General features: G+C 42.8%; 1 long non-coding RNA gene across 1 annotated transcript; it reads left to right on the top strand.

Moving 5' to 3' along the window:
* Positions 1 to 1,622: 1,622 nt before the first annotated feature.
* On the top strand, positions 1,623 to 8,457 carry LOC141058828 (uncharacterized). The gene is made up of 3 exons (XR_012222326.1): positions 1,623 to 1,784; positions 1,880 to 1,978; positions 6,896 to 8,457. It is a non-coding gene; the product is annotated as an uncharacterized lncRNA (long non-coding RNA).
* Positions 8,458 to 9,047: the final 590 nt, after the last annotated feature.

Here is a 9,047-nt window from a genome sequence, read left to right as displayed (position 1 = left end):
GTGTGGAATGGCACTTATGGTAATATTAGGCTGGTTTCACATTTGCGTATTTTTGCTCTGCGTTTTTGCGCATACGTGCGCATGCGTTTTTCCTCTATATTTAACATGGGTGCGCATACGTGCTCGTTGGCATGCGCACGTATGCGTTTTTCGTACGCTGCGTTTTTTATGGTGTGCGTCTTTACTTTCCAGATGCTACATGTTGCATTTTTTGGTCTGCCCAACCGCTTAAAAAAAACGCATGCGCACATTTTGCGCAAAAAATTACCATTATGGTCTATGGGTGCGCATATGTGCGCATTGGCATGCGCATGTATGCGTTTTTTTTGGGCATGCGTTTTTTGGTGTCCATTGGTTAGACTAGTTATAAAAATCCCCACCTAAAAAAACTTCATGTCTATATAAAAGGAGGTGTCTTCCAGCACTGTACCATAACTATAGAGACAACCTGGAGAGCAGAAAGACTGCAAAAGAAGAAAACAGTGTCATCTGGCTCAACAGTGACTGCTTTGGGTATTGTATTGCTGTCTTGTGCCGCAGTGACTATTGTCCTTGATGGCACTGTTGGGTTTCGTGCTAGATATATTCTAGCAGGAAACCCAACAGTGTCATCTGGCTCAACAGTGACTGCTTTGGGAATTGTATTGCTGTCTTGTGCCGCAGTGACTATTGTCCTTGTTGGCACTTTTGAGTTTCGTGCTAGATATATTCTAGCCTGAAACCCAACAGTGTCATCTGGCTCAACAGTGACTGCTTTGGGAATTGTATTGCTGTCTTGTGCCGCAGTGACTATTGTCCTTGTTGGCACTTTTGAGTTTCGTGCTAGATATATTCTAGCCTGAAACCCAACAGTGTCATCTGGCTCAACAGTGACTGCTTTGGGAATTGTATTGCTGTCTTGTGCCGCAGTGACTATTGTCCTTGTTGGCACTTTTGAGTTTCGTGCTAGATATATTCTAGCCTGAAACCCAACAGTGTCATCTGGCTCAACAGTGACTGCTTTGGGAATTGTATTGCTGTCTTGTGCCGCAGTGACTATTGTCCTTGTTGGCACTTTTGAGTTTCGTGCTAGATATATTCTAGCCTGAAACCCAACAGTGTCATCTGGCTCAACAGTGACTGCTTTGGGAATTGTATTGCTGTCTTGTGCCGCAGTGACTATTGTCCTTGTTGGCACTTTTGAGTTTCGTGCTAGATATATTCTAGCCTGAAACCCAACAGTGTCATCTGGCTCAACAGAGACTGCTTTGGGTATTGTATTGCTGTCTTGTGCCGCAGTGACTATTGTCCTTGATGGCACTGTTGAGTTTCGTGCTAGATATATTCTAGCAGGAAACCCAACAGTGTCATCTGGCTCAACAGTGACTGCTTTGGGTATTGTATTGCTGTCTTGTGCCGCAGTGACTATTGTCCTTGATGGCACTGTTGGGTTTCGTGCTAGATATATTCTAGCAGGAAACCCAACAGTGTCATCTGGCTCAACAGTGACTGCTTTGGGTATTGTATTGCTGTATTGTACCACATTGACTCTTGTTCGTGATGGCACTGTTGGGTTTAGTGATAGCATATGTCGCGCATCAAGCACAATTGTTAAATGTTGCTTGTTTGTTTTTCCAACAGTGGACAAAGTCCAAACACGTTGGCGCTCGATCAAGGACCGCTTCAACAGTGATGTTCGTGCTGAGGGCCAGGTTCGCAGTGGTTCAGCGTCAAGGACAAGAACAAGATACCGATACTATCAAGAGTTGCATTTCCTAAGACCGGTCCTTGCCACCAGATCAGAAGTATTACAATTTTTTTGTTTTTAATTTTATTAATCTGTGTTTTTCTAATGCTTCTTGTAAAGGCATGATAGTAATGATTTTCCTTTCTTCCACAGCACCTGGAGCAGCACCCTGCAACCTGGCCCTGGAGCGGTCCTTCATCGGATGTCCTCTGACCCGTCCCAGCCATCCGACAGCCATGAAGCACCTTGCAGGTCAGCCACACAGACAACTGGTGACCAGGAAGCTGGTCCATCAGGTGTTCCCATGTCCCAGGTCTCTGCCACTGGTTATGCGGGCACTACCCACCAGCGGCAGAGGGCCTTGGACAGGAATGTCTTGCCCGAGTTTATGCACTTGAGCGAGGCCTTTAATGCCAGCCTCAAGTCGCTGTCAGACAGAGTGGAAAGCAGTTTTTCACTCATGGAACGTGGCTTTAACCACATGGAACACCGCTTCCATTCTGTCGAACAGCGCCTTGACCGTCTGGAGACCTCAACAGACCAGCACACCATTTTTTTTAGTAAGATTGAAAAGGGCATGGCGGAACACCTTAGTCCTGAGCAACAGCTGAGTGTGCTGCAGGCCTGCAACAATGCTTTCTTGCAGGCTATGCAGCATAATCGGTACGGGCAGCAGTCAGTGGTGTCATTTCCAACTGTGCCAGCATTGACTCACTTCACCTCACTACCAACTTGTGCTGCATACCACTGCACAGACACCTCTATTCAAAGCCAGGACACCCACCATTACACCACCACAAGTCTGAGTGCTGCTGGTCACTTCACCGACACCACCATGGCAAGCGCAGCTCCAGTCTGGAGCACCACCGCCACCACCATGCATGCTTGGAGTACAGCCACAGTAACCACTCCTCAAACGTGGAACAACCCTGCCGCAAACACTACAACATGTAGTAGCCCTGCCACCACCACTCCGCAAACCTGGACCATCACTGCCGCCACCAGTCCTCCTGCAAGGACGAGCACTGCCACCGCCACCACAGAGCATCAGCAGCAGCCACAGCAGCAGCAGCATGCACAGCAGCAGCCACAGCAGCAGACGGGGGACCCACATTCCTTATTTGTCCAAAGTTCCAGGCGGCGCCAAAAATCAAGGCGGGCATTGGGCCCAAGTAGGTCCAGGCAGGCCAGTTTAAGGAGACAAACAGTTAGGACCACTGTAGCTGAACCTCTGGCCTCTCCTCCTAGTGTGTCTAGTTCCATTCCCATAACTCGACTCCCCCCACAAGTTTTGTTGCCCCTTCCCCTAGAACACCTTCATCGACTATAAGCTGTTCATCTTCACTGCACACCCCCAACTTGCAACCATCTGACCACAAACGCAGAAAAATATAAAGTTTTTTATAATTTTTTTGGTTAAAAATAACTTTACATTTCTGGTTCACCATAACAAAGTTTGATTAATATTTTTGGCGTCGCCTACGCACACTGCGCCGTACACACAATGCGCCTAAACTTTGCAAGGTGTCATAAAAAGTGTTTTGAGGATTTGCTGTTTTTACCATCCTCATTTCACTTATTGTGATACTAGGCCAGGGAGATGATAGATATACCTTGTAATTAACAACATACTCTTAGTACGTGTGTGTTGAATCCACTGATGGGTAAAATACACGTCATATGTTAAATACCAAGGCCTAGTATACTAACTAGAGTTGACCGACTAAGATCTGGTTTCATGAAACGCAAACTGGTGAAACTCGGGCAAAAAAAAGGCGAGTTTCGTTCGAAACCCTACCACAATGTTAGTTAATGGGAAATAAAAGTCGGCATTGAGCGGATTACATTCATCCACTCCATGCAGACTTTTATTCCCCATTGACTTGCATTGGGGTCGGGTTTTGAACGAAACTCCGACTTTTTTTCCACTAGTTGGACCAGTTTCATTTGAAACTAATTTGGTTTCATGAAACCCGATCCTACCAAAGTTGCTCAACTCTAATCATAACTATTTATCAATCATGGCCTGGTTAATACACATATCATATTTAACCTGCAGCGTTGCTTACGTACCAATATATTTCACGCAGACTAGCGATGCTGCAGTTTAACTCATATTTGTATTTACCTGCCCAGGTGTGAGAACATCATGAATTCACAGGTATACATGGGAAGTTTTTATTTTATGGAGTGTAAAAAACATAGTGCACTCGGTACAGGTATCAAAACAGGTTTTTTATTAACATACACACACGAAAACATTTTTACACCATTTCATCTTGCCAGTGCACCCGTCCTACATCAGAGATAAAGTAGGCCGCAAATTGATCCCTCATTTGGCCAACTTCAACGGATGACCTGAGAGGGTGCTGAGTGAATTCAGGCAATGGGTTAGGAGCAGCATCATCGAGTTCAAAGGTCGCGTGCTCTTTAGCCATCACATAATTATGTAGAACCACACACAGGCCTTCACCACCTCATCCACTGTTTCAAGTTTAAGATTAATAGCTGCGCCGAGAATTCGCCATCTGGAGACAAGAATCCCAAAAGCACACTCGACAGTTCTTCTGGCCCTGGTCAACCTGTAATTAAATATTTTTTTGGTGTGGTCCAAGTCCCGGCTGGAGTAGGGTTTCAGTAGGTTTGCGCACATTTGAAAAGCCTCATCCCCAACCATTACAAAGGGCAGTGGCGGAGCTTCGGTGTGGGGAAAAGGCCGTGGCATAGGGAAATTAAATTGGTTGCCATACAACCTCTGGCCCATGTCTGAGATTTTAAAAGCCTGTGAGTCATTACCACGGCCAAATGCTCCAATGTCCACTCCTAAAAACATACATCCGGCATCCGCAATGGCCATGAGTACTATTGAAAAGTACTTTTTGTATTTATAGTACTCAGATCCAGTTCTTTTGGGTTTTATGATCCGGATGTGTTTCCCATCCACCGCTCCCAAACAGTTGGGGAAATTGCAGACTGTCCAGAATTTGTCAGCAATTTCCATCCACTTTTCAGCGGTGGGCAGGGGCATAAATTCAGGACAAAGAACGTTCCAGAGAGCCCGGCAGGTGTCCGCAACAATTCCAGACAAGGTAGAGATTCCAATACGGTACTGGAAGTGTAGTGAAGATAGGGTCTCTCCAGTCGCCAGGAATCTGCGAAACAGAGAAAGAAGTAAAATTAATATTTCTGTATATGGTTTTTAAAACTATAAAATAAAAAATTAGTACATTTACAAAAAATAATTAGCCCAGGTTTTGAATAGTACAGGTAAAAAAAAAAACATCATCCCACCCCTTAGCTTTTAAATATTACGTACCGTAATGTCACCAGGAGCCGTTCCTCAGGAGGAATCGCACAACGGAGCTGTGTGTCCTGTCTCCAGATGGATTCTTGGACACGAGCAAGCAAATCCCTGAAGCTTTCTTGGGACATCCGGATATAATCTGTACATTTCTCCGGGTTTGCCTGTAGCTCGCTGTAGAGGGTGTGGTACGCCCCACGGCTCTCCCGGAGTTCAACAATCGGATGTATCCACAAACGCAGCCGCTGCCGTCTTCGCTGTCTCTCTCTCTTCCTTTGTTCATGGCAAGCAACTGCATATGCCCTAGCCATCGCGATGTCCAAATCCAAGTTGAAGTGAAAACTCTTCCAGCACAGATCCATGTAGACACGAGAAAAATCAAGCAAATGTGAAGAATACTGTAGACAGGGTCTATATATTAACATACCACACTGCCACTGACGTTCCATTGGTCGTGTGTGTAGCCAGATTGTTATCTAGATTTTTTTTGGGTGAGGACAAACAATGTGCAAAAAATCTCAAATGCGCTAAAAACGCATACAACGCTGCGTTTTTTTCCTGCATGCGCATAAAAATGCTAGAAAAAAATGCAGCGTTTGTATGCGTTTTTTCATGCGTTTGTGTGCACAAAAAACGCACCACAAAAAAACGCAAGTGTGAAAGTAGCCTAAGTATTGTGGGTTTTTTATTAATGATCAGTATTGTAGTATTCAGTCTTTATTCAGTCATTATGTGGTGGGAATTTGTGGTCTGGTGATAATGTGTCAGTATTTGTCCCTTGTGTGGTATTATTCGATCACTATGTGGTGATAATATGTGCTCTGGTCATGGTGTGATAGTATTTGTCCCTTTTACGTGGTATTTTTTGGTCACTATGCGGTGGTAACGTGATGCGGCCATGATGTGACTGTATTTTTTCCTTGTATGTGGCATTGTTCAGTTGCTGTGTTGTGGTGATATGTTGTTTGGCCATGATGTGATGGTATTTGTCCCTTGTATGTAGTATTATTCGGTAACTATGTGGTGGTAATATGTGATCCGTCCATGATTTGACAGTGTTTGTCGATTGTAAGTGGTATTATTTGGTCATTATTTTGTGGTATTATGGGGTTTGCTCATGATGTGGCGGTATTTGTTCCTTGCATGTGGCATTATTCGATCACTATGTGGTGGTAATATGAGATCTGGTCACGGTGTGGTGGTATTTGTCCCATTTATGTGGTATTATTCGGTCACTATGTGGTGTTAATGTGTGTTCCGGCAATGGAGTGACTGTATTTGTCCCTTGTATGTGGTATTATAGGTCATTTTAAAAAATGTATGTGATATATTCCTTTAAACAAAAATAAATAAAAATCTACCTAAAAAGAGTATTGGATATTTTAACAAATGTTTAAAAGGTTAGAGTAGAGTAGGGCCTGGCCAACAGAGTCTACCTTGTTGTGGTGGTGGCAGCTTAAAATGTCTTTTGGCCTAAACAAAAGCTAATGGCGATGTAAGTGATATGGTGATTAATGGGAACTGTTAATGTGTGATTGGTGAGGACGTTGTGCAGAAGTGGAGTTTTTCCAAGAGTGGGCGGTGGGACTTTGAAAGGTGGAGCTGGGGTGGAGCCTGGAAGGAGTCTCAATGGGGTCTGAAAATGTTGCCAGTATGGGGCCCTGAAATTCCTGGTGGCAGCCCTGCCTGTAGAGACAAAGACCTGCCCACACCTTCTGTAGAAGGATACAGACTCAACCCTCTTTCCTTTAGAGAGACATAGACCTGTCCCCATTTCCTGTAGAAACACAAAGACCTCACTCCCTACAACTGTTTTGTGGTATGAATTTTTTTTATTAACTTTTCTTTCTTTTTTTTTTTTTTTACAGGGAAAGGAAAAACATGATGTCATGAAGGCAAGCTCCCGTACCTGCACCATACCCAGCTTGTATATCTGTCGTTCCGCCAGCACCATAAGTGAACTTCTCAGTGCTCCAGAGGCATAGCATCGCAAACGTTTGGGTTCTTTAGGAGTTAACATTGAATCTATTACATCAAGTTGTATTTTATTATGAATAATAATTAGAGCATAAAACTAAACGGAGCATAAAATGGAGGTTAAATAAGAGAAATGTGATAGATCATGTAAGGGAGGCCGTTACCGCGGACCCACCTGGAGCTTCACGCTGGTGATTATGGGGCATTTAAAACAACAGATGTTTCCTTAACGGGCACTCTATACTTTGTGATAAATCAGCGGAGAACACGCGTAATCTCAAACCGAGATCAGAAACCCCCCACAAAATACCCCACCAAAACTAAACCTGATAAGGTGTGTGCCAACCAACGTGCCCATCATTACAGCCCTCCTAAGAATGGTTCTTATTGCTATATTCACATGTTCAATTTTTTTAACGCAAATTTTAAGCTGCGTTTTACAGTACCAGCAAAAGCTATGAGATTTCAGAAATCTCCTGCATGCCGTACATTTTGGGTTTTATTCCTTAATTAATTGGAAAACTGCTGCGTTTTTGAAAACTGCAACATTTTTTCACCCATAGAAAGCAATGAATAAGTGCAAAAATGCAGCAAAAAAATCATACAACAGTATGTAAAACCCATTTATTTTCGTGATTTTCCCAAGGTTAAGCCAAAATGTCTTGGTCTCCTCACCTGAGAATGGCTGTTAGGATCAGTGCAGTTTAATTAAATTAGCGATGTGTGTAAACTAAGCATTGGCTGACCAAGGTGTGAAATTGAACAATACCTGATAAACTCAAGAGCCAACCAAAGTGTGAAAGTAAACAGTGTCCTACCAACTCAATGCTCTACCAATATCTTAGGTAAACTAATCCCAACCAATTCACCCTCCTCCACTGTTACATTTGTAATTGTGTATTTTTTCATCAACTTTTTTTAGACATAAAATTTTTTATCCACTAAATAATTTGATCAAATTTTTTCCCAAAATATTTTAATTGTTTTACATATGTCTTGTGTTGGTGACCTAACACCACCTTACATCGTTCATGCCTCTGTGGTGGAAGCAAAATTGATCCTGAAAAATCCAGCAAAACCTGCTTTTTTTAGGTAACTTTTTTACTGCCACGCGAGCAGGTTTTACCTGCAGAAAAAAACGCTGCAAAAATGCAACGTGTGAACATAGCCCACCACCCTCTACTATTTCTAAAGCTTTGCTACAACCATGCTGCATTATTAGATACAAATACCTTTCAATATCCAAAAAAAAGTTTGTGAAAACCTAAAAACAGAAACTTTCTGTAAGACTTTGGGCTCTATTCATTGTTGCGTTTGTTCCATTTATTTGTGCTAGTTTTGGGGTATTTTCTACTGGCTTTTCATTTGCTTTTTACTCTTTTTCTTTATAACTTTTTTTGAAAAGTTGATACTTTTTTTATTTGAATGCAAATTTAGCTCCATTTTAAGGGAATGTGAGACTTTTACCGCTAAAAAGTTGCATTGTATTTGTGTTTTTTTTTAAAGTCACTTTTCTATTTTTTCCTGTGGTTTTCATTGTCAATTGTTTCCTACAAATTCTTCAAAATGGCGCATGTGGTTCATTTTGTATAATTAAAAATGCTTTTTTTTTTGTCTTCGACCTGTTTTGTTGACTACTAGTGCAAAAAGTTGCACGTTTGTCTAATTGGTGCGAAATTTGTGACAAAAAACTGGTGTAAATCAAATTCCTCCAGAAGGGGAAGAGTATAAATTTGCTCTAAATTTCTGCCTTCTAGATGCTGATGGTGCCTCCTCCTCCAGACCCAATGATCATGTCATCACCAGGTGGCGGGAGGAAGCAGCTGCCGCTCAGTCCTGGCAGACCCAAATCTGCTCTGTGCAGCCAGGAGGCTGAATTACCCTTCCAATTAGGACTAATATATATTTAAGTGCTGAATTGCCCCCAATAGTCCTTTATGACCTCATGGGGAAAGAAAAGAGAGAAAGAAGAACGCCATCGACAGTCCAAACCGCTCTTTATAACAGTATTTAAGTGGCCCCAAATGGTCTTGAACCCTTTAC

This window comes from Dendrobates tinctorius, unplaced genomic scaffold, assembly GCF_039654945.1.
Source record: "Dendrobates tinctorius isolate UK_male_01 unplaced genomic scaffold, ASM3965494v1 ptg000215l, whole genome shotgun sequence".
NCBI classification, from domain to species: domain Eukaryota; kingdom Metazoa; phylum Chordata; class Amphibia; order Anura; family Dendrobatidae; genus Dendrobates; species Dendrobates tinctorius.
This window is presented reverse-complemented; position numbering and strand designations above follow the sequence as displayed.